This window comes from Protopterus annectens, chromosome 4.part0, assembly GCF_019279795.1.
Source record: "Protopterus annectens isolate FY-2018-M chromosome 4.part0, PAN1.0, whole genome shotgun sequence".
Taxonomy (NCBI): domain Eukaryota; kingdom Metazoa; phylum Chordata; order Ceratodontiformes; family Protopteridae; genus Protopterus; species Protopterus annectens.
In genome coordinates, this window is record NC_056733.1 from 227,013,231 (window position 1) to 227,037,138 (window position 23,908).

At 45.0% G+C, this 23,908-nt stretch overlaps 1 protein-coding gene across 3 annotated transcripts in view; it reads left to right on the forward strand.

The window, feature by feature from the left end:
• Positions 1-23,908, forward strand: part of GPS1 (G protein pathway suppressor 1) — a 2,619,406-nt gene that overhangs the window by 2,438,351 nt on the left and 157,147 nt on the right. The gene's annotated exons all lie outside the window — the stretch shown is intronic.

Sequence of the window (23,908 nt, forward strand, 5' to 3'; positions counted from 1 at the left end):
TACTGCAGCTGTATGCACGATGAACATAGTACAGTTTTGTACCTACCATAAATGTAGATGTTCGAGTGCTAATACAGCTGCAGTACAGGTTTCCCTCCCTCCTTCCCCACTTGGTAAAGGCATGGGGCCTAACAACCTCTTCATACAACCTGACTGGGTTATCCTTCTATGGTTTATTTGCTTGCAACTACTGATTTTGGATTATATTGCATTGCTTGTATATATATATATATATATATATATATATATATATATGTATTTATATATACATAATTTATGTATTGCCTTCCTTCTGGGGGCACCTGACATCTGGGGCAAGAAAGACTGAAGAACATGGCGTCGGCTGTGTCTTATGTACTCTGGCCTCACTGACGTCAGGAGAGAAAGCGACAACAACCGACGCCAGACCAAGACTTTGGAATTCGGCCGACCGAGGGACCGCCTGACGGCAGAGAACCCATCTGTGATTACTGCAGCTGTATTAGCACTCGAACATCTACATTTATGGTAGGTACAAAACTGTACTTTCTCTCTCCTAAGTTCTAGTTTCCAATTTTACAGGAAAGACATTACTATTCTAGACCACCCTCCTCTACCTCTTCTCTTAGGTCACCTAGGTCTTCCAGGAGCCTCACTGAGGCTGACGTGGACAGGACAATGAGATTTCTCAGCTGCTGTCAGAGGTGGAGGAAGTACTACTACTCCTCACTCTTTATAGCTCCTTCTTCAATCTGACCTCTCAGATTGGATCCCTTTGATCCGACTCTCAGCAAAGACAGATCTGCATTGGAGCAGAGGTGCTATTCTTCCTAATAAATTCCACTGAGTTCTCTGAGGAAGTCATCTCTGACCCTGTGGGATCAGTCTAAGTCTTGGAGCTGAACTGTTAGCATAGACTCTAACTGGGTATGATTGGGTATGAGGTCTTCAGTTCCTTTCCTTCCTCTAGGAGTCCAAGTGCTTGATAGGCCAGTGCTGGCGTCAGCCTCTGATCCAAACTGAATGACATCTGTTTCAAACTCTGCATTTGATGCTTTCGAGAGAGTCCTTTCTCAACCTACAGAGAAGTCTCCACCTCAGAATTGGATCCCTATAGGATTTCCCAAGGTCTGCAGCCTACTCGTCTTGTCCCATCATGGCAGACAGTTTTGAAAGCCTTGAGTTATTTCTCCTGGGAGAGCCCATGTCCACTTCTGAGTCCTGTCATGAACAACCCACAGAAGAGTTACACAGGAAACAGAAGTGAAAAAGGAGACACTTGGATTTTCCTAAGGAATCCCTTACCACAGACGTTGACTGTGAGAGAGAGAAGGCTCTTCCAGATTCCTCTTTTAGGGTGTCTCGTTCAGAGAAATTCTCATACAGAAAGGGAGTTGGTCTTTCCAAGTGCCTTCCTTGGATAAGTCTGTTTTCACTTGAGGCTTTTGATTCTGGCCCATCTACTTCTTGAATAGTGCCTCTGTCTGATGAGATGGTACACATGATCTCTTCCCGGGCATGGAAGGAGCTGGATACAGCTGATTCATATTCAGGGGAAACCTGACAAATTTCTGGTTATTCCCAAAGAGTGAAGTAAAGTTTAAGTTTGCCAATTACATAACAAATGCACAGTTACTTGCCCACACTGATCCGGCATAATACTGCCCACCCATTAATTTTAATGCTATAGATATGGTTTTGTACATTGTCTTCCACGTTCAGAAACAGTTTTTTTTTTTTAATATCTATTTACAAAATGGTATGAAAGTACCTTTGTTTTGTTCACTTTTCATAAAAAAGTGTTTGCATGCATAAAGATGCAGACAAACACTTTCTATGCACATAAATGTCATTTCTCATCTTTAAGGGAAGGCAAGAATTGAGTAATTTATGTAATGAAATGAATGGCATTTGTTAAAAAGAAAGAAAACTTTTATGTAATGTATAATGCATGTAAATGAAAAGTGTTAGCATGATTTGTTTTCTGTTAGTGTATGGGTGCCTAATTAAGTGGTACTTTAATAAATGTGTTACTGTTGTGACTCCTGTCTGAACCAGGCAACTGGATGTTCTTCGTGTTTCACTGTTGCAGTCATCACCTGTGAGTTATCCCTGCTGTGGTTGCCCTCGGTTGGCCCGAATACCAGAGTCAGTGTTTTTGTGCTCCGGCTGCTGTTGCCTGTAGTCTGACATCATGTCAGTGCTATAAAGCAAGGCAGCCAATGTCATTACATAAGTCTTTCTTGCCGTGGAGCCCGTAGCAGAAGCAGTTCGCATAACTGCCGGTCGGTCGCTACCAGAATTTGAATTTCAACAGAAAACGTCTAAAACTATGTACCCCGTTGCTGACCCTTTTTTCTTGCTCTAACCGAAGCCCGAAAAAGTTAACAATTGTCTCGCCTGTGGAACGTAGATCTCACACCGAGACTTTCATTCTTTACTGCTTCACTTGTTTATGCCCAGGCCACGACGTCCCTCGTTGCTGGTTCTGTGTCCTCTTTAATGCGAGAATCATTCACCGTAGAGCTCTTTTTGTAGACAGTTATTTTCGTGCTCTGTCTTCGAATTCCGAAAAGGCGTCCCTCAGCCAACAATCTGTCGACATTCCGAAAAAATGTAGAGATAAAGATGTGGACAGGCCACACAAGGCTAAGCCTTCCGACGACGCTACCTCTAAGCAAGTCGTCAGTTCTCCGGAATTCCATGAGGCACTTTCGCAGCCCCTTATGCTCGACTCACTTTCTGCTCAGGCCTCTGCCGAGACCTTTCAGAGTCCAGTATGCTGCAGAAATCTACTTTGTTTTCCGAGCCTTTGGCTGTCTCTGCCTTGGTTGGGTCTGGAGCCACGACGCATGTGCCGGCTTCTGAGGAGGCCTTTCGAACTACGGATTCTAGACAAAAAACGTCTTCATAATCACTTCTCAGAGATGGACGGATTCTATCAGGCCTAGAAGCCAGGCCACTCCTAGGAAATCTGCTTCTAGCCACCATCTTGATACTGCTTCCCCACCCCAAGCTCAAGTGGTTAAAATGGAGGAGGATCTCATCTCCCTTATCCGAGGTACTCAGGCCCCCACTCCAAAAAGGAAAAGGCATCCTTCTCCGGAAAGTATGACAGACCAAGAGTCTGAGGAATCTGATTATTCTGCTTTTGAAGAGGAACAACATCCCTTAACTGTTTGAGGATTCAGATGCAGTGGAATCCATCCCTTCTGCCTCCCCTCCAGAGGACCTCTCCTTTGAGGAAACCCTTCACTCCCTTGCGGAACATTTTCAATGGGAAGCCACTCAACCACAGCCCATAAGGCATAACAACGTACCCAACACTCTAGTCATAGATGACTCTCTGGTCAGGCACACTGATATTCCACTCACCAGGCTAAACAAGAAGAAAGTTACTGTCAGCTGCTTGTCAGTTGCCAGGATCCACCACATAACGCACGCACTCAGGTCACTCCACAAGTACAAATATGACTGTCATTGTCCGTGTTGGTGTGAATGACCTGAGACGTACCTCCTTGACTACATGAAAAGAGCCATGGAGGAGCACTCCGATCTTGTAGCCCAGGCAGGTATTAGCCCTGAGTAGCATCCTGCCATCACCCAGAATGATGCCATAGTACAAGGACAAAATGATTGACTTCAACAACTGGCTAAGCTTCTGGTGTCATTCTAAGGGGATCCAGTATTTGAATGCCTGGGATGACATGATCGACCAACCATGATGCTTTGCTAGAGATGGCCTGCACCGGTCACCCTTGGTATTCTGGATACTGGCTAAGACTCTTGCCACACCCCTATAGTGCCTTTTTTAGGCTAGGTTCAAATGGCAAATTCACCACCATAACAGGTACAAGCAAGCAAAATCTAAGGGCAATGCTACTCAATGCTGGAAGTCTAAACCTCAAAATGCACTCTCGAGGCACTCCTTAAAATGGAGAACATTGACATCTGTGCAGTGACAGAGACCTGGTTCAAGGCTCCAGAGAGCACCCCTGCATTACCAGGCTGTAATCCATACCACACCTTTTGGTCACCTAACGTGGACTGAAACACTAAAGGCAGAGGCGTGTCCATATTCATTAAAGATATCCACACCTCCAGGCTAGTTGCTCAGTATAATGTATCTGAGATTATCCAAGTGTAACTAACTGGGCAAGACCACAATCCAAATTGCAGCTTGCTACAGATCCCCCACCATGCCCCAGGATTCCCACTCCTCATTTCTTGATACACTGGAAAATATTAGGGTACAACCCAACACCCTAATAATGGGCGATTTCTACTACCCCACTATTAACTGGGGAAACTACTCATGTACCAACTCTTTTGCTCACCGTTTCCTGGAATTCATAAATTCCAATGCCTTGGATCATCTTCTCCACACCCCCACCAAGGGGCAGCAATATCCTAGACTTGGTCATTACCAACATGAGGGACCAGTGTTCCACACCAGACGTCAGATCCTCCTTTGTCAGATCCAACCACATGCTAATCACCCTAGACATCCACATCCCGCCCCCACCCTCCATTAGGGAAACCACCATAAAAAATTTCTCTAAAGCCAACTTCACGCTTCTTAAGGCAGAAGTGGCAAACTTCACGACACCCATGCAGATGGACAATAGAGGTACGACTGCTGAATTCTACACAAATGCATTTTATAAGCACTTACACGAGTGCATGGATCGTGCTATCCCTGACAGTACCAAGATGCTATGTTCCAAAAACAGGAAGCCAATCTGGTGGTCCCCTGCCATAAACAAACTCTACAACAGAAGAAAGAAACTGTTGCAAAAAAGAGTAAAATCCCAGGATTGGAGGAACTCCCCTGGTCAGCCTCAGTAAGAAGCTGAAATCCCTCATAGAATCCTCCAAAGCTAGTTACAAAAACAAAATCGCCACTGATTCTAAAGACAACCACAAAGCATTCAATAGATATGTCAAGAATCTCAGTGGCAATACTCAGATCTGCTCTGAGTTACAGCACAATGGCACTACATATATACAGAATTAATTGATATTGCCAACATCCTGGCGGATAGGTTCAGTGCTAACTTTACTTCCCCTCTCACCCCCTAAAGGGCCCATCTCTATACTGGAAGAATGCAAAGTTCCTGTAATCACGGCTGCACAGGTAAAAAACACACTCTCCAAAGCCAAGAAAACAGCATCCGTGGGACCTGACAACATCCCAGGCTGCGTTCTACATGATCTACAGAACAAACTGGCACCCCACCTAAATACCATGTTCAGTCATAGCCTCACCTCAGGCTTTGTGCCCACTGAATGGCGCACAGCAGCAGTTATCCCACTCTACAAAGGGGGAGCCACCACGGACACCGGTAACTACCGCCCCATTAGCCTGACGAGCCTGGTCTGCAAGGCCATGGAACGTATTATCACGGAACTTAACAGGGACTGGTAATCTCCAAACTCTGGACCCCACCCTGTTCGGGTTTGTAAAAGGCAGATCATGTCTCCTAAACCTGATAGACTTCTTTGAAGCAGTCACCTAAGCCGTAGTCGAGGATAAGTTGGTTCACACAGCCTATCTAGATTTCGACAAGGCTTTTGACCCCATCTTCCACTCTGGAATTATAGATAAACTCATTAAGCTAGGTGTAAATCCCTATGTCACAAGATGGGTTGCCAACTGGCTCACTGACAGAACCCACACTGTGAAAGTAGCAGACTCCAAGTCTGACTTCACGCCAATGACAAGTGGAGTACCACAGGGTTCAGTCCTGGGTCCCCTCCTGTTTGGTATCTACTTCTCTGAAGTACAGGCTAACGCAGAAAGTCTTTGGCTAACAAAGTTCTCAGATGACTGCAAACTAGGAGCCATAATTGAAACTCCTAACGGACAGATGCCTGGTGTCAAAGCCATGGCCTCAAGCTCAATGCCAGAAAGTGCATTGTCATCCCCTTTGGTAAAAACTCTGTACCCATGAACTATCATATAAGCGGTAGTCTACTTAACACCGAAAGTGTGATAAGAGACCTTGGGACACAGGTGGACAGTAGTCTTTCATTTGATAATCACATTGTCACAGTAGTCAGGAAATCCTTCTATGTGACACACCTCATCACAAAAGGTTTCTCATCCAGGAAAAAAGAGGATGTTATTCATGTTTCACTGTTGCAGTCATTACATTTGGGTTATCTGCTTGCAGGTAGCCCTCAGTCGGCCTAATTAACAAAGTCTTGGGTCCTGCGTCGGTTGCTGTCCCTTCTTCCTTGACGACAGGTCATTAGGGGTATAAAACATGCAGCTGACGCCATTACATCAGTTTTTCTTGCCATACAGTGCCAGAAGCAGAAGCAGTTCGCAAGTGCCGATCGGCTGACTCCTGAAGTTTTCATTTTCGAGTTTCAGAACTGAAGTCTTCAACTAAAGCTAAGTACCCCGATGGGGAAACTTTTTCTTGCTCCTTACTGATGTCAGTAAAAGTTAATAATTGCATTACTTGTGGAAAGCAAATACCTCATAAAGATTTTCATTCGTACTGTATTCCTTGCCTAGGCCCTGACCACGATGTACCTTGCTGTCGGTTTTGTGCTTATTTAGTCAACGCACTATCCGTCGTCTGTATATTTTCCCCTTTAAATATTTCAGTTCTCGGTTTAATTATCTTGAAATGTCGTCGGTTAGCCATCCGACTACCGGGATTCTGAAAGAAAGCAAAGATAAAGACAGATACAGGCCACTGAGGTCCAAAACCGCCGATGACCCTTCTCCTAAGCCAGTTGCCAGTTCGCCGGTACTCAGTGAGGCGCTTTCGCAGCCCCTGATACCCGCCACTTCTGATTTGCAGGCCTCTACTGAGATCCATTCGGAGTCCAGTATGCCGCGAGATGCTTCAACTGTGGAACCCGCAGATGTCTCTACCTTGGATGGGTCTGGAGCTGCTGTGCAGGCACCGGCTTCTGAGGGTGTATTCAGGCCTATGGACTTGCATATTAAACCATCGACTCTTTCTTTACTTCGGCCTAAAACTCGATCCATGCCTAAAAAACCGACGCCCAGGCCACATGCTCAGGCCTCTATGCCTAATATACAAATGATAAGAATGGCTGAAGATCTAATTGCTCTAATCAGGGGTAGCCACCTCCCTCTTCTAAGAGGCCTAGGACTGAAGTTGATTAAGAATCTTCTGATCAGAATTCTGTTTTTTCTGATTCTTCTGATGATCTGGATTTGCCCTTATCTACTTATGAAGATTCTGATGCAGAGAACTCCATTTCCTCTGCTTCCTCTCCTGACAATTTCTCTTTTGGGGAAACCTTACATACTCTAAGGGATCATTTCCACTGGGAATGCCAGGATTTTTCTGATTCAAAAAAGAGGCTTAAGGATTTCCTTCTCCTACCTCATCATAGGCTTTTAGCTATTCCTCCTGTACTAGACATTGTTGATGATGCTTTTTCGGGATCTAGTTTGGCCCCTGATTCCCTGCCTCCTGCTCCCAGAAAACCTGACAGATACTACAGGGTCCCGGAGTCCCACAAGTTCCTTTTTAAAAATCCTATTGCAGATCCAGAGACTGTTTCACAGGGACCCAAGAGCATTAAGGCTTCTACTGCTAGAAATTGCACAGGGCACTAAGGCTAATCACAAGGCTTTCTTTAGTTATGTTAGGAACCTGGGTGGGAATTCCCAGATATGCTCAGAATTAGTCCAAAATGACAAAAAATACATCGAACCCACAGACATTGCCAACATCCTAGCTGACAGGTTCAGCACATCCCCCCCCCCCAACAAAAGGGCAAATATCTATCCCAGCAGAGTGCTGCCCCACTGACATCTCAGATGCTCAGGTAAGAGCCGCCCTCTCCAAAGCAAAAAACACAGCATCAATGGGACCAGACGGTGTCCCGGGCTGCGTCCTACATGAACTCCAAGAAGAGGTAAACCCAAACATAAAACTGCTGTTCAGTCTCAGTCTTACTACAGGATGTGTACCCAAAGAGTGGCGTACAGCAACAATGGTCCCTCTGACTAGCTTGGTCTGCAAAGCTATGGAAAGGATCATCATGGACCTCATAAATAAAGATATTGGGGACCTACAGACACTGGATCCTACCCAGTTCGGCTTTAAGGACAGATCCTGCCTCCTAAACCTGGTCGATTCCTTTGAAACAGTCACCAAGGCCATTGACTAAGGGAAGGTGGTCCACACAGCCTACCTGGACCTCGCAAAAACCTTCGATACAATACCCCACTCGGGCATTATAGATAAGCTCACCAGCTTAAATATAAACCCCTATGTCACTAGATGGGTTGCAAACTGGCTCAAGGACAGAACCCACATGGTTAGAATTGCTGGAGCCATGTCAGACTCCAAACCAGTTACAAGTGGCGTCCCACAAGGTTCAGTCCTGGGACCTCTCTTGTTCGGTATATATTTCTCGGAGGTACAGGCCAACACGGAAGGACTGTGGCTGACAAAGTTCGCAGATGACTGCAAACTGGGCGCCATAATCGACTCTCCAGCTGACGCAAGCATCCTCCAAAAGGGCCTCATAGAAACAGACAACTGGTGCCAGAGCCATGGCCTCAAGCTAAACGCCAAAAAGTGTATAGTCATCCCCTTTGGCAAAAACAAAGTGCCCACAAATTACCACATAGGTGGTAAGTAAAGAAGAAGTAATTAGGGACCTGGGGACTCAAGTTGATAGCAATCTCTCATTTGACAACCACGTGGCCAAAGTGGTTAGAAAAACATTTTATATAGCCCACCTAATCATGAAGGGATTCACATTTAGATCAGGGGAGGTCATCGTGCCTCTTTACTCATCCCTCATCAGGCCCATAATTGAGTACAATGCCCCTTTTGGGATGTACCTTACCAGACACCTGCAGCAACTGGAAAGACCCCAAAAGTACCTCACCAAGAGGATCAAAGGGCTCAAACAGATGCCATATGCTGCCCGGTTAAAGAAACTCCAGCTCTACTCAGTGGCATACCGCCTGCTCAGAGGCGATCTGTGCCTGACGATAAAGCCATGTCCAACCCGGAATTAATGGGCATGCTGCACCTCAGAAAATCCAAATCCCATCGAGCTACGTGCTCGAGAGACTTGAACCTCAGCACTGAAATAAATAGGACATGCTGGAGGGACAGATTCATAACCCTGAGGCTCCCTTCACTCTGGAATAAAATCTCAGTCCAGGTTAGGCAGAGTCCCTCATTGACTCTCTTCAAGAGGAATCTTGATGAGTGGATGGGAGATCGTAGGTTTACCCCGGGTATCACTTCTGTGTCACTGTTAGACAGAGGCACAGTATACTAACTTCAAAAAAGGGAATAGCAAAATTAATTTAAAATGGGTGGCGAAAGCCAAACACACTCTGGCTAGGCTTATAAATGCCCTAGGGCAGATAGCCTAGTATGAACCTATGAAAAATCCTACCCCTTCTGATAGAGACTCCAGGGCGCTGGATAGATGGGATAAGAATGTTTACACTTCTGCAACCTTGGCCATTAGGGCTTTAAACTGCCAGTTTCATAAGTTAAAGTATCAGCAAAATGTTATTGGACTGCTTAAACAGAAAATGATGTTGATTCCTGACTGTGTGAAAAATAAAGAATTACAGGATTTAATGCATTCTGTTGAACAAGTTGGAAAACATGCTTTGCAATGTGGTTTTGATTCATTAGAGGCCTCTTGCAGGGCTGCTGTTACTGGGTCTGTGCTCAGAAGGTATGCTTGGCTTAAGGAGCAATCTTTGCCTGATCATGTTAAAGTTAAATAGTTGGATGCCCCTTTAAATCAGGACCGCCTGTTTGGCAGCAAGGCTGAGGAAGTTCTTAAAAAGATGGAAGATAAAGCTAAATCTATGCAAACTGTTAAAGATTTTTTACAAGTTCAGCCTTCTAGATTTAGTAGGCACTGGCCCTCTAAGAATTGGTCCTTTCCAGCCCTTTCCAGGTCTTCTCAAGCCAGACCTTGACACAGCAAAAATCCCTGGTTTCAGTCCCAAGGGACACACACAACTAAGCAGTGGGGGGTCTCCACTTCCAAATCTGGGAATAATAAGACTCCCCCCTATGGTAAACTGTCTCGATGACTTCTTTTTAAAAAATTCCAAGCACTTATCAACTGACTGCCCCTTTGGGGGAAAGATTGCTCTTCATGCAAAGAATTGGGAACTCATTACCCAGGACAAATGGGTTTTAAATAGTGTCCCAGGGATACAGATTTCACTTCCACACGTTGCCAACACCAAGCGGGTCACCGGACCTACCCCCAAATCAGTGGGCAGAGGCCCAAAAACAAGTACTTTCTCTCTAAAGCATGCCGGCTATTCAGCTGGTACAAGAAGAGGAAAAGGGACAAGGTTTCTACTCGAGACTTTTCCTGGTACCCAGAAAGAAAAGACAATTCATGGCGTCATATCCTGGACCTGTCTACTCTAAACACCTTTTTGGCGATTCCAAAATTCAAGATGCTGACTCTTCACCAATTACTTCCTATGCTAGGCAAAGATGCCTGGTTGGCAACACTAGTTTTAAAAAAAAGCATACCTGCACATCCCAATCAGGAAATGTTGCAGAAGATACCTACACTTCAAAGCAGGCTACACGCACTATCAGTTCTCTGCACTGCCCTTTGACTTATCTACTGCACCCAGAGTATTCACAAAATGCCTAGCTCCAGTTATTGCATTTTGCAGGCAAAGAAATATTCAAATATACCCATACTTGGACGATTGTCTAATTCAGGCAGAAAGCCAGGACATACTTTTGAATCATCTGGCCTTTGTACAAAAGGTTCTAACTTGTCTGGGGTACACCATAAACGAAAAGAAATCACACCTGGCACCCTGTCAACAAGTTATATTCCTAGGAGCAAGCTTGAATTTAACTTCCCAGATGGCTTACCTCACGCCAGAGAAACAAATCCATTTGACAACCTACTTCAAACAAGTGGCCACAAAAACCCTGCTATCTGCAAGACAAGTACTGCAAGCCTTGGCATTCATGGCCTCCTGCATTCTTCTAATTCCATATGCAAGACTGCATATAAGGAAACTACAGTGGTATCTAAAAAGCCTATGGTGTCAACATTCTCAAGACCTACAAACAATGATTCCTGTCATACCTTGCCTATGCCTAGAGTTCCTTTGGTGGGCAGAGGCCTGCCACCAAAACAAGGGGACTACCTTTCACGCCACCCCCTGCCTCCCAAACCCTAACAACAGACGCATCAGACTATGCATGGGGGGCTCACCTGGCAGCGAAGTGCATTCAGGGCAAATGGAACCCAAGTCAAATGCACCTGCATGTCAATCAGAAAGAAATGTTAGCTGTACAGAATGCTCTAACAGCCTTCAAGGACCACATTCTTCCAGGACAAATAATGGTAAAGATGGACAACACCACTGTTATGTGGTACATAAACAAGCAGGGGGGGGTACACATTCTTATCCCCTGTGCAGACTAGACATGGCATTGTGGAACACAGCCTTGAGCTACCAAGTGCACCTACAAGCTCAATTTCTGCCAGGAAAATTAAATACACTGGCAGTCGGACTAAGCAGAAACCTCATGGACCCACACGAGTGGAAACTGGAACCAAGGATTTTCAACATGTTGACAAGCAAATGGGGGAGCTCAGATATAGACCTGTTTGCCACTCCCCAGAACTACCAATTGGACAAATTTTGCACAAGGTCTTCCCATAAATAAGCCTGGAAAGTGGATGCTCTGTCCTTCAGCAGGAGTACCAGATTCTGCACCCTCAGCTTCTAACACTGAACCTTGCAGCCTGGCTCATTACTTAATCTCTCCTTTACCATCCCTCAGCAAACCTGTGATGGATATCATTTTTGAGGCAAGGAGGCCTAGTACTAGAAAATCTTATGCTGAAAAATGGAAACGATTCTGTGCCTGGAACCAGTCTCAAGGGATGAGCACAGCAGCGCCCAATTTACCTCAGATTTTACAATACTTAACTGAGATGCTTCACAAGGGCCTGTCTTTTTCCTCCATTAAAATCCACGCCTCAGCCATTTCAGCTCATTATAACACAGAACTGCCCCTCTTCTGTCATCCACTGCTCAAGCAGTTCCTCTGAGGGGCCAAAAATTTGAGACCACCCGGGAGAGCTCCAACCCCAGCCTGGGACCTTAACTTTGTCTTGGAGAAACTCAATGTGCCTCCTTTTGAGCTAGCTGCTACTACAGACTTAAAATTTCTTTCTTGGAAAACAGCTTTCCTTTTAGCAGTCACTTCAGCTAGAAGGGTATCTGAATTACAGGCACTTAAGGCAGTGGAGCCTTTCATCATCTTTCATGCAGACAGGGCGTCCCTCAGAACCAATCCATCCTTCATGCCTAAGGTGGTATCCAGTGTGGCTCTTAATCAGTCCATTAATTTGCCAACCTTCTTTCCCAATCCACAGGGTAAAGGGGAACGGATACTGCATTCCTTATATGTGCACAGACAACTTTTAGAGTTTACTTGGACAGGACTAAACCTCAAAGGAAATCTGAACAACTGCTGGTGGCATTTGCTGCAGGGGCAGAGGGCAAGGTTATTTCAAAGCAAACCATTTCTAAATGGATAAGACATTGCATTCATTTCTGCTGTAAGCACCATGGAGACCTCACTCCACCAGGGCTGCATCTACCTCTACAGCCTTTCTCAGAGGCGTCCCTACCAGGGACATCGTAGAAGCTGCTACCTGGAGTTCTGTACATACTTTCACCAAGCATTATCATTTGCCAATTTTCTCTAAATCCAGAGCTGGCTTTGCCACTGCAGTCTTGCAGGGCCTTATAGCTGGCCCTAATGCTATCTAAATTCCTCCTCCCAACCATAGCTTTAGGAATCTACCCAAATGTAATGACTGCAACAGTGAAACACGAAGAGCATAGTACAGTTGTGTACACTTACCATAAATGTAGATGTTCGAGTGTATTCACTGTTACAGTCCTGGTTACCCTCCCTCCAGCCCCCTAACTTCTTTTGGCTATACCTCTACATTCCTTTACTATGCTTAAAAGCCTTTTTGGTGTATTTGCTTTTTTGTTGGAGGTATATCTTTGTGCTTTTGTATTTAATTGCTTCCCATTAGGGGTGCACCTGACATCTGGGGCAAGAAAAACTGATGTAATGGCGTATGCTGCATGATGTTATGTAGTCCAGTCTCGCCTACATTCTTACCCGTGGGTTCGGAGCCGTATGTCGGCTCCGACTCGGCCAACTTTTGCAGCTCGAAGTCTTTCTATTGGCTGGGTTAAGATGGTATCACATGCTGCACTGCTCTCTATCCCCAGATCTCGTTTGCCGCTGGTGTAGCTCGGACGTGATCTAGCTCTTGGCTGTGGCTAAGTACCCGTTTTCTTCCTTATCAGAGAAATTTGTTACAAACAAAAAGCTATTTTAATAGCTATTGTGTGTTCTTGTCTTGTCTTGTGGAAAAGTTGTGTTTTTGATCGTTTTTTCTGTGGTATCACACTAGCAGTTAGAGGACCTAGTTTGTCCCCTTGCTTTCCTTGCGTCATAAAAGTTTACCGGGACTAACAACCGTTTAAATTAGAGGTATTGGTCATTTCTCCCTTGTGTTTGTGTCTAAGGATCGTTTAACGTAGAGATCTTGTGGTATTTGTTTGTTGTAGGCTTTTTCCCGCCTTGTGACTGTTTGAATGTTGGTCCATTTATTCAGTGATCAATTGTCATTGGTGCTTTATTATTGTTGGTTAACTGTCCAAAGATACTAAGGAGCACAAGCCCTCGGGCTTCAAGAAATGCTCTAGGTGCAGTTATAAAATGTCTATTACCGATGGACACTCTGTGTATATTGTCTGGGAGCGATTCATCTCCAGGAGTCGTGCAGCTTCTGTCATGCCTTTAGTCAGCGAGTTCTTCAGGAAAGGAAGAATAAATTGATTTTGAAGGGACTTCTGAAACCCTCCTTCGAGGAGGGTCTGGAGAGTGCTTCCTGCTCTAAGGCTAAATCCTTTAAATCAAAAAAGAGATCTCTGGCTCCATCAGTCTCCTTGGAGCCACCGGAGAAAATAGCAAAGTCTGCTTCAACATCCTCTGCTCCATTGTCCTCGGGGCCACAGGAAGTGTCAGTTGTTATGGAACCTGCTTCGACTCCAATCTTCTTGAAACCTGTTCGGAGCCGATCGCCTAGCATTAGGCCAGTATCCCCTCCTCGCAGGTCCCCTTCGGAGAGGAGGTCTCGATCTCCTTCTTTATCCTCTAAATCCTCCAGGACCTTATCGGATGTGGACGTTGATAGAGTGGTGCAGAGACTCCTTCAGTCACCGGTTCTGGCAAAATTGTTCTCGGCTCCGAAACAGTCGGCTCCGGAGCCGGTCCCTCAACCTGCTTCGATACTTCCTCCTCCAAGCACACCACAGCTTTCGGAGCCGGAGGGCTCTGCTCCATGTGATGTCCCTAGGTCTATTCCGACAGTCCCTCCTGGCTTATTGGTGCTGACGTCAGCTCTGACACCGTCAGCGCCGTCCACAGGGTTCAGGACTCAGGATTCTTCGATCGGACCCGAGGGAGAGGCTTCAGGACACCTCTCTGTTCCTAGTCTCCCTCTTGGTGCTTTGGCGCAAGGAAGTTTGACTCCTGTCATTTCTTCGGAGGCTGGTCGTTCTTCGGACTCAAGGGGGACCAACCTTCGAGGCCATGCGGAGCGCGCTGGCCAGGTCGTCAGCAGCATCATGCGGGTTGTTTATTCTGTCCCCTACTACACCAGTGCAGGTCTCTGATCGCCATCTATCTCTAGACAGCGGAGCCCCAAGGTCTCAGGGTACCCCCATGAGTGGCCCTCACATTTCTGAGGGCCCCTCAGAGTTTTTGCCTGAGAAGCCACCCAGAAAGAAGATGTGCAAGAGGAAGCACATAGATTCCCAGGATGAGTCTCTCACATCAGACACCGACCTCAAGGAATCTGAGGGGTCCCCCAAGTCATCCTCTGAGGATGTTTCTTTCTCTGACATCCTAAAGATTTTGAAACAAAGAGGTGACTGGCCATCCAAAGCCCCCTCCGAGGAGGAGTTGGTCTTCCTCAAGGCCTTTGTTGCTGAGCCCTCCGCCTCCTGGGTATCTCCACTCTTCGACGAGCTTCTGGATTTGGTTTGTCAAAGGGTGTGGGAAACCCCTGACTCTGTGCAACCAGTCCCCAGGAGACCCAATACATTTTTGTCTGCTCCTCCTGATAAGGAATTTCTGTCCAAGGGAGTCCCTTTGGATGCCATGGTGGTGACAGCTGCAACTCAGAAGGAATTAGCCGAGACTTCTTCCACCGTCCATCCCCCTAACAAGGAGTCTAGGACCATGGACCGGTACGGGAAGCGTACCTTTTCTTCAGCGACCTTTACCTTATGGTCACTGAATTATTTATCACACTTTACACGGCTCCAGAGAGATCTCCTCAAGGAGCTTGGAGATACTCTCATGGGTAATGTTTCTGAGGCGGTGGCCCAGACGGTCAACGCTCAGATGTCTGCCCTCAATTCCATTGCAAACTCCTCCACGAGGCTAATCTCATATGCAGCCGAAGGAGCGAGTAGGGCAGCAAGTTCAGGAGTTGCTCTTAGGAGGCGCCTTTGTCATTTCATGGAGGCCTTCAAGTCTTCATTCACCGACACCCCTTTTGATGGTTCCTCTTTGTTCGGAACCAAGGTGAAAGACACTCTCACCAGGTGCGAGCAGGAGGGAAAAACTCTGCCGTAGGAGTCCTTTTTTTCCTTCCCTCTAGGCCTTATCCCAAGGCCCAGAGGGGTGGCAAAATGTGGTTCAAGAAATCAGAGGTTTTTTCCCCAGTGCACAAGGCGAGTCCCCCTCCAGAGGCAGGGGAGCGGGTGGTTATTCAGGGAGATGCCACCCTAGGGGCAGAGGAGGCCCCCCGCAACTCGGGAGACCGCGATTCCTTTCATGGTTCTCCCTACCGCCGCTCCTGATGGGAGGGCCCGACTGTGCATTTTCGGAGCCAGTCGGGGGGCGAATCTTGTTATACCCGGAGGCCTGGCAAGACATCACCCAGGACCAATGGGTTCTACGAATAATTTCCGGAGGATATGTCATCCCCTTCTTGTCAAATCCCCCTCCAATCATGAAAATCCCGGATGTTCCACCCAGTCAAAGGGATTACGCAGCTTCAGAAGTTTCAAAGCTGCTAGAAAAAGGAGCCATCCAACATGTCCCCTCAGACCAGATCGGATTAGAGACTTACTCCAGATTCTTTTTGGTGCTGAAAAGGACAGGGGACCTGAGACCCATATTGGATCTCTGCCAATTGAACACCACGTGCAAAAGTCCAAGTTCCGAATGGTCACATTGCAGTTTATTCTCCCATTGATGGGAAAAGAAGTGTGGATGTGCACCATCGACCTCAAGGATGCTTACTACCACATAAAGATGAACAGGGCACCCAGACGTCACCTACGCTTCCAGCTGGGAGCCAGTCATTTTCAGTTTCGAGCCCTGCCCTTTGGTCTCACCACAGCCCCCTGGGTGTTTACCAAATGCATGGCAGTGGTGACTGCTCAATTGAGACGTCAGGGTTTCCAAGTGTTTCTGTATCTGGATGACTGGCTCCTTACTGCCACCACCAGGCATCTACTACTTTAGACCAGGGACGCTACTATCAACCTATGTCAACAGTTGGGCATCACATTGAACTGGGAAAAATCTGCCTTGTTGCCCTCACAGTGCGTCACTTTTGCAGGTGCCGAACTAGACACCGTCCTCATGCGGGCGTTTCTACCACAGGAAAGAATCAGAGTCCTACAACAACAAGTTCATGCCTTGCTCCCTCTGAGAAGAGTGAAGGCAAGATGGGTCCTCCAACTGTTGAGGACATTGGCTGCTACGATTATGTTAGTCCCTCTGGCAAGGATACATAATGAGGCTCCTTCAGTGGCTTCTCTTTGCCCAGTGGTCTCTTCAACGTCTTTCACTCTCTCACCCTATTTTACTCACAGACAGGTGCAAACAGGATCTCAGTTGGTGGCTTCGCACAGACAACCTGAATGCAGGAAAGCCCTTCGTTCCTGCATCCCCATTTGCCACAGTGACCAAGGATGCCTCCCAGATTTGGGGGGGGGCATTATCTAGGCAGAACAGTCCAAGGCACGTGGCAAGAGCACGAGCATGAGATGCATCTGCATATCAATGTCCTGGAGATGAGAGCTGTGCTACTAGCGTTGCAAGCACTTCAGAGTTTTCTTCCTCTCGGGACTATTGCAGTCCACTCAGTCAGTGGTGTGGTATGTGAACAAGCAGGGGGGCACCAAGTCTTATCCCCTTTGCAGAGAGGCCATGCAAGTATTGCAGTGGGCAGTGTCTTCCCAACGTTTTCTGGTGGCAACGCACATTCCGGGGAAGTCCAGTGTGAGCTCAAGCTAAGCAGAGCTATTCTGATGCTTTACGAGTGGTCCCTGAAGTGTCAAGTTGCGGAACAGATCTTTCGCAGGTGGGGTCAGCCTTGCTGCTACTTTTTTGCCAGCCCTTTCAATGCCAAATGCAGCAGCTACTTCACGTTGATCCTCCCTCAAGGGGAGTCACCCAGGGATGCTCTAGTCCACGATTGGCCCTCCGGTCTACTGTATGCCTTCCCTCCGGTCCCCTTGCTGTCAAAGGTTATTTAGAAAGCGCAATCCTTGGGAAGCAGAATGATTCTGATTGCCCCACACTGGCCTCGTCAAATTTGGTTCCCCTTTCTCCATCCCTATCTCATGGAGCTCTTTGGATTCTGGACCCACAACCAGACTTACTGACACATATGTCAGGGCAGCTCCATCCCTCTCTTCGGACCCTCCGTTTGACAGCCTGGCTACTCCACTTCTGTCATTAGTTATGCTTCGTCATTTTTCGCCGGAGGTGGTTCATATTTTATCTTCCTCTCATAAGTCCTCGACCAGCAATATTTATTACAGCAAATGGAAGAGGTTTTCAATCTGGGCGCATACCAAAAAGATTGACCCTTACACAGCTCCAGTTTCATCTGTATTGGAGTTCTTGTCTATGCTGTTTAACCAGGGTTAAGCGGCTGCAACCATTAAAGTCCAATTGGCGGTGATTTCTACCTTTCATGTCGCAGACGAGCCTAGCCTGATGGCACATAGACTCTGTAAGGCTTTCCTGAAGGGCACTTGTTACTTCATCCTCCGGTATCAGAACCTGTTATGCCTTGGGACTTAAACTTTGTTCTACAGGGTCTTACTTCACCCCCCTTTGAGCCTGCAGCCACTTGCGATTTAAAATTCTTAACTTGGAAGACTGTATTTTTAGTAGCCATCACGTCAGCCAGACGCGTTTCGGATCTTCAAGCTTTATCAATCAAACCCCCTTATTTGATTTTTCATAAGGACAGGGTTTCTCTCAGACCGAACCCCTCTTTTCTTCCCAAAGTAGCATCAGTCAGTAACCTTAACCAGTCTATTGAATTGCCAGTGTTCTTTCCCCAGTTCTCAAACAAGGCAGAATTCAAATTTCATCTATTGGATGTGCACAGACAATTACGTTTTTATTTGCACAGAACGAAAGACCTCAGAAAATCTGATCAGTTTGTTTCCTTTTTGGAAAACAGAATTAGGTCTCCTGTCTCCAAAGTCACGTTGTCCAGTTGGATTTCTTTCATTTATTCCTCAGGGGGCAAAGATTTACCATTCCGGGTGAAGGTTCACTCTACTCAGTCAGTATCTACATCTACAGCCTTTCAGGCCAGATTGTCTATGGATGATATTTGTGATGCGGCTACTTGGGCATCTCCTCACACCTTTGTTACTCATTACAAGTTGGATGTAGTATCTAGGGGCAGGTCTTCCTTTGGTTCAACAGTGCTCAGGAGTATTTTCCACTGAGCCTCCCAGGATTTAGGTGCTAGAGACGCTGTCCCACGGGTAAGAATGTAGGCGAGATTGGACTACATAACATCAAGAAGTTATGTACTTACCATAACGTTCAGTGTATGTAGTCCATCTCACCTCACATTCTTACTTACCCCCCTCCTTCCCCCGTCCTGGAGGATCTGGAGGTTAGGTCTGGTTTTAGAGCTCCCTTCATTCTTGATTTGTTCTTCCTTTCCTTAGGTAGTGTTATGCATGGAGAATGAGTGCTGGGGCTCGCAGCCAACTAGATCTGGGGATAGAGAGCAGTGCAGCATGGGATACCATCAGCCCAGCCAATAGAAAGACTTCAAGCTAAAAAAGTTGGCCGAGTCGGAGCCGACATTCGTCTCCGAACCCACGGGTAAGAATGTGAGGCAATATGGACTACATACATCGAACATTATGGTGAGTACATAACTTCTTGTTTTATACCTCTGACGACCTGACGTCATGGAAGAAGGGACAGCAACTGACACAGGACCCAAGACTTTGTTAATCAGGCCAACTGAGGGCTTCCTGCAAGCAGATAACCCAAATGTAATGACTACTACAGTGAATACACTCGAACATCTACATTTATGGTAAGTGTACACAACTGTACTTTCCTTAGAGGTACAGTGCTGCACATGCTTGGTCATCTTCCAGCAACCATCATGTAACTGTGATGTCCATCTCCATGGGGACAGCCATGAACCCACCAAGCACTGGAAGAGTGGGTGACCCCTTGTATCTCGGTGGTAAACCTAGGTATTGGAGAATTAAAAGAGGAGTAGCTGTTTTGGAGGTTAAAGTTCAGCGGGTCCTATTATAACAATGAAAAGGCAAGCTGTCGAATGGCCAAGAAGTCGAATATTCCTGACCTCGAAATCAAATTTGTGGGGGGCTGTACCCCCCCCCCACTAATTATATATACCAACTCCGAGATCGCACTACAGTGAGGAAAGGGCAAATTTTACAATCTTCACTGTACCGCGATCTCACAAAACTGATCGCGAAGTCCAGAATATTCGACTTTTCAGCCGTTCAACAGATTGCCTTTTCATTGATCTAATAGGACCCAAGTTCAGCCATAGAGCTGTAACCAGGAACTGAGGAGTCTTCTTCAAACTGATAAGCTGTTTTCCTTTCATCTTCTATGCTGAGAAAGTAAAACTCACTCAAAAAATCATCCAAATGGTGGCTTGAGGGAGCACCGCTCAGGCCACTTTGTAATTGTGTACCTGTGACTGACTTGACAGCAGTTGTTGGCTTGATGTCCTTATTCTTTAATTTGGCTGTCTGTTAGGAATCACCTGCAGTGAACTTAGCCTTAAGTTTCTCTTGTATTGTTCTCAAGGTAACTTTATTAAAATTCTTGAATCTGTTGTACTCAACATTGTGCTCATTTCCCAGGCAGTGCAGACCATACCTTTCTAGATCCTTGCTACTGATCTGATGATCCAAGACACTTGAAAGATTTTTTGTTTCTGTTACATTAATGAACTTTCCTTGATATGTGTTAGACTTGAGATCAAAACTATATGAGTGGCAAAAAAGAATTTGGAGAGTAGGTGTTGGTATGCCATCTTTTACCACCAATTGATTTTAGTGATGTGTACTGGCAAGAATAACATGTGTGGTCTTGAGCATGAGAGATGGAGGATGCAGTAATTTTTTTCTGGGAATTATAAGCCATTAACCACTGCATTGTGCCTACAGGACAGATTTGTAACTAAGTCAGTTGACACCCTGAGCAGTGCCTCCAGTGACTGCCTTTACACCTGCCAGATTGAAGATGCAAAAAATGTCCTCCCGAGTTGAGAATCACCCAGAGTAATTATATAGCTACATAAACTACATAATGCCTCCATGCTAAGAGCTTTGCTAAAACATAGCAAGCATTTGCTTACTGTAATTGCAAAAAGTACGGACTTACATTAATTTAAGCAGATATATTTGCTTCAATGAAAACCTCTGTTCCGTAAAGGGGCCAGTCATGCCCATTACACAGCTGAGGTCATGCCCCTTAACAATTTGCACCCAGGTCAGGTGCTTTCTTTGCCCCACCCTTGCTTCATCTTTGCTCCTAGTGGTAAGATCTGTTCTCTTTTGCTGGTGCTCCATACATTAGCACAGGGTTAAGTGATTCTTGACCTGCTGAATTTGGAGATTTACATAGCTATTGTGTGTCTGCTTCATTGTTAAAATCAGTCGGTGACAACTGCTGCTTCTGTTCTTCGTTAAATGAAAATGTCTTAGGTTGAAAGCATTTGGTTATGTTGTGCTAATAACATAAAAAAGGGATTTAAACTTGAGCATTCTTGCAATCTGACATTTGCTGCACATCATACCTCTCAACCACTTAGAGCAAGAAATCTAGACAAAGCCTAAAATAATGGGGGGACAAAGGCCCAAAAATATATTGGTCTTATAAACTTAGAAAGTTGCTGGAATGACAGATTTTGTATTAGCATGCATCTTCTAAAGGTTATAAAATCTTAAATTCAAATGCGGTATTTGGTGACTTCATTTTTCAGTGATTTGCCAAAAATCTCAGTTTTTATGTAGAGCAGACCAAAAATATGAGGCAAAAATCTGGAAACTTGAGAGCTATGGAGCACATAGTTATCAGCTGTTTTTCTCAGTCTTTAAAAATGGTACACGCTTTTTGTCTTAGTAAGCATACCGTTGCATTTAACAACACAAGTAAAACACGGTAACTGTTTCTAAGTTGAGGGGCATCAACAACTGACAGCCCTTTCTAATAGCTGCTTCCTAGTTCCCACCATCACTTTTGCACAGTTATGTAAAGACCAAACATTCCCAACTAAAATGCAGTATAACCCAGTCTCTGTCCTTCCTGTTATGAACTGCAAATGTCTAGCATGCAAAACAGACACTTTATGCAGGCTGTTCACATGAGTACTAAAATGTAGTGCCTCACATTCCATATGAGCAAAAATCAACTTCTGTTTCTAAAACCTGAAAGCTGTTTAACCCATCTTAGAAAGTGTACTTCCTTTATTTAGTAACTGAAATAAATCAACATCCAGACACCAACGTCGACAAAAGCAATGGTAGTTCTGATATTTTCAAACAAGCTCTTCAAAGCGTTTCACTGCACCGAACAAACAACCTGCACAAAAAAATTCAAGTATCAGTGTTAAGTTGTCTGGCAGTTAGCTTAGAAAATTAAGGCTTTGGGGCTGTTAATGAGCTGCTGGTCTAAGTTTCAGTTTTTTGGTCTCAATTTGCATACAGGGCAACTCGGAGCAAGTTACTTAACCAGTGCATTGGGCTAATCTGCTCTGGGTCTCATGGACCATATATCTTGAAACTACTTATGAACCCATTCTCTAGCTAGAAACATATGGCCATGACTATTCACTCCATTATTGAAACATAAATGCCAAAGTTGTAAACAAATGGAAAAGGAAATATCTGGACTTTTTGATGTAACTGATGCTCTGAATATAACAATTTCCGTATTCTAACAACATACATTTAAGATGTTAAAGTTACCAGTAACTAGTTAAAAGTCAAGGTACATGTAAAATGCCAGTATATAGTTACTCTGAGCAAACATTTCTAAGTTAAGAGTGAACATTTGGCAACGTAATGAATTTTGTACCTCCTTCACAATTTGCAAGAACTGTTGTGCATAGTTTCATGCTTCAAGAAATGGTGCAAGAGTGCATCCTGTCTCTGAAGAAAGTCATGAACTTGTTTGGCTTTACATCACTTGTGCAAACAGTAGCTGAACTTTAGGCTTCATTGGTGGTATATCATTTTGCTTTGCACTGTGTGGACACCTTCTTATGACTGACTTTACCTTGGCATCCAGCCTCAGTTAGGCAGTCCTTAATTTTGTGTTAACTGTATAAAGAGGAGGTCAGTACTGAGCAGAGTAATACACATGTATGCAGTTCAACAACCTAATAAAATATTCTTTCATGTTTTTCGAGCACACAGCAAGGAAGTCTGCTGTACAGCTGCTTAGGTGGTGATTACCTTACCTAAAGTGCATTGTTCAGTTGTTGCAGGTGTACTTGATAGTTTTAAAATACATTCCTGTAGTTGAAGAATACATGTTTAGCAGTAGATTTCTAAATAGCTATAGATTTCATTATGGGTGGAGTTATGTTATACATAGTAACTGCAGAGATTGATGGTTCTGTTTGCAGAGTGTGGAGTCAAGTAATCTGTATGAAGCTACCCTTGAATACAAGGGTCTATGACAGCAGATCGAAAGGTAATTTCCGCGAACGGCATATAGATCGAAAATGCAGTTAATCGAAATCGGTTTTGTGGGGGGCTGCGCACCCATACCATTCACTAAATATATATTCCAACTCCGAGATCGCACTACAGTGAGGAAAGGTCAAATTTTCCAATTTTCACTGTACTACGATCTCACAATACCACTTTCAAATAATGGCATTTTCGATCTATATGCTGTTCGTCGAAATTACCTTTCGATCGGCTGTCATAGACCCGAATACAAGACATACCTACTGTTCAAAGGCAACTTTTACTTCAATAAATGCTTGTTCAGTGCAGCTTCTGTTTAAGGTTGACATCTAATTTTGAGATCTACAGTAAACTGTAGGCTTGCATTTTTAGTTGCAGTTTACATTTTAGAAATAAGACGTGTAAGATTTTGATGTGCACATTATGGTACATATTGTTTGACTGTGGCTGTTTGTACTCACTCAGACATATCTGTTTTAACTTTACATGTTGTGTAGATATGACCGTACGTCTCAGCCACTAAGCACAAGAAATCTGGACAAAGTCAAAAATAATCAGGAACAAATTTTAAATACATCTCTTGTAAACTTAGAATAACAGGTTTTCCCTAAGCTTGCATTTGTTGAAGGATGTCAAGTCTGAAGGTCAGTTATATCCCTTTATTTACTGACTTCAGTCTTTGGTGATGTGTCAGAAAACCACAGATGTTTGAGAAACAGACCAAAAATCTGAACAGTTGAGACGTATGTATGTGACTGAATATTATTTTAATGAATTTGTGTCATGACCACTGAAGTACTATTTCTTCAGTGCATCAGCTTGAAAATTAAGAAT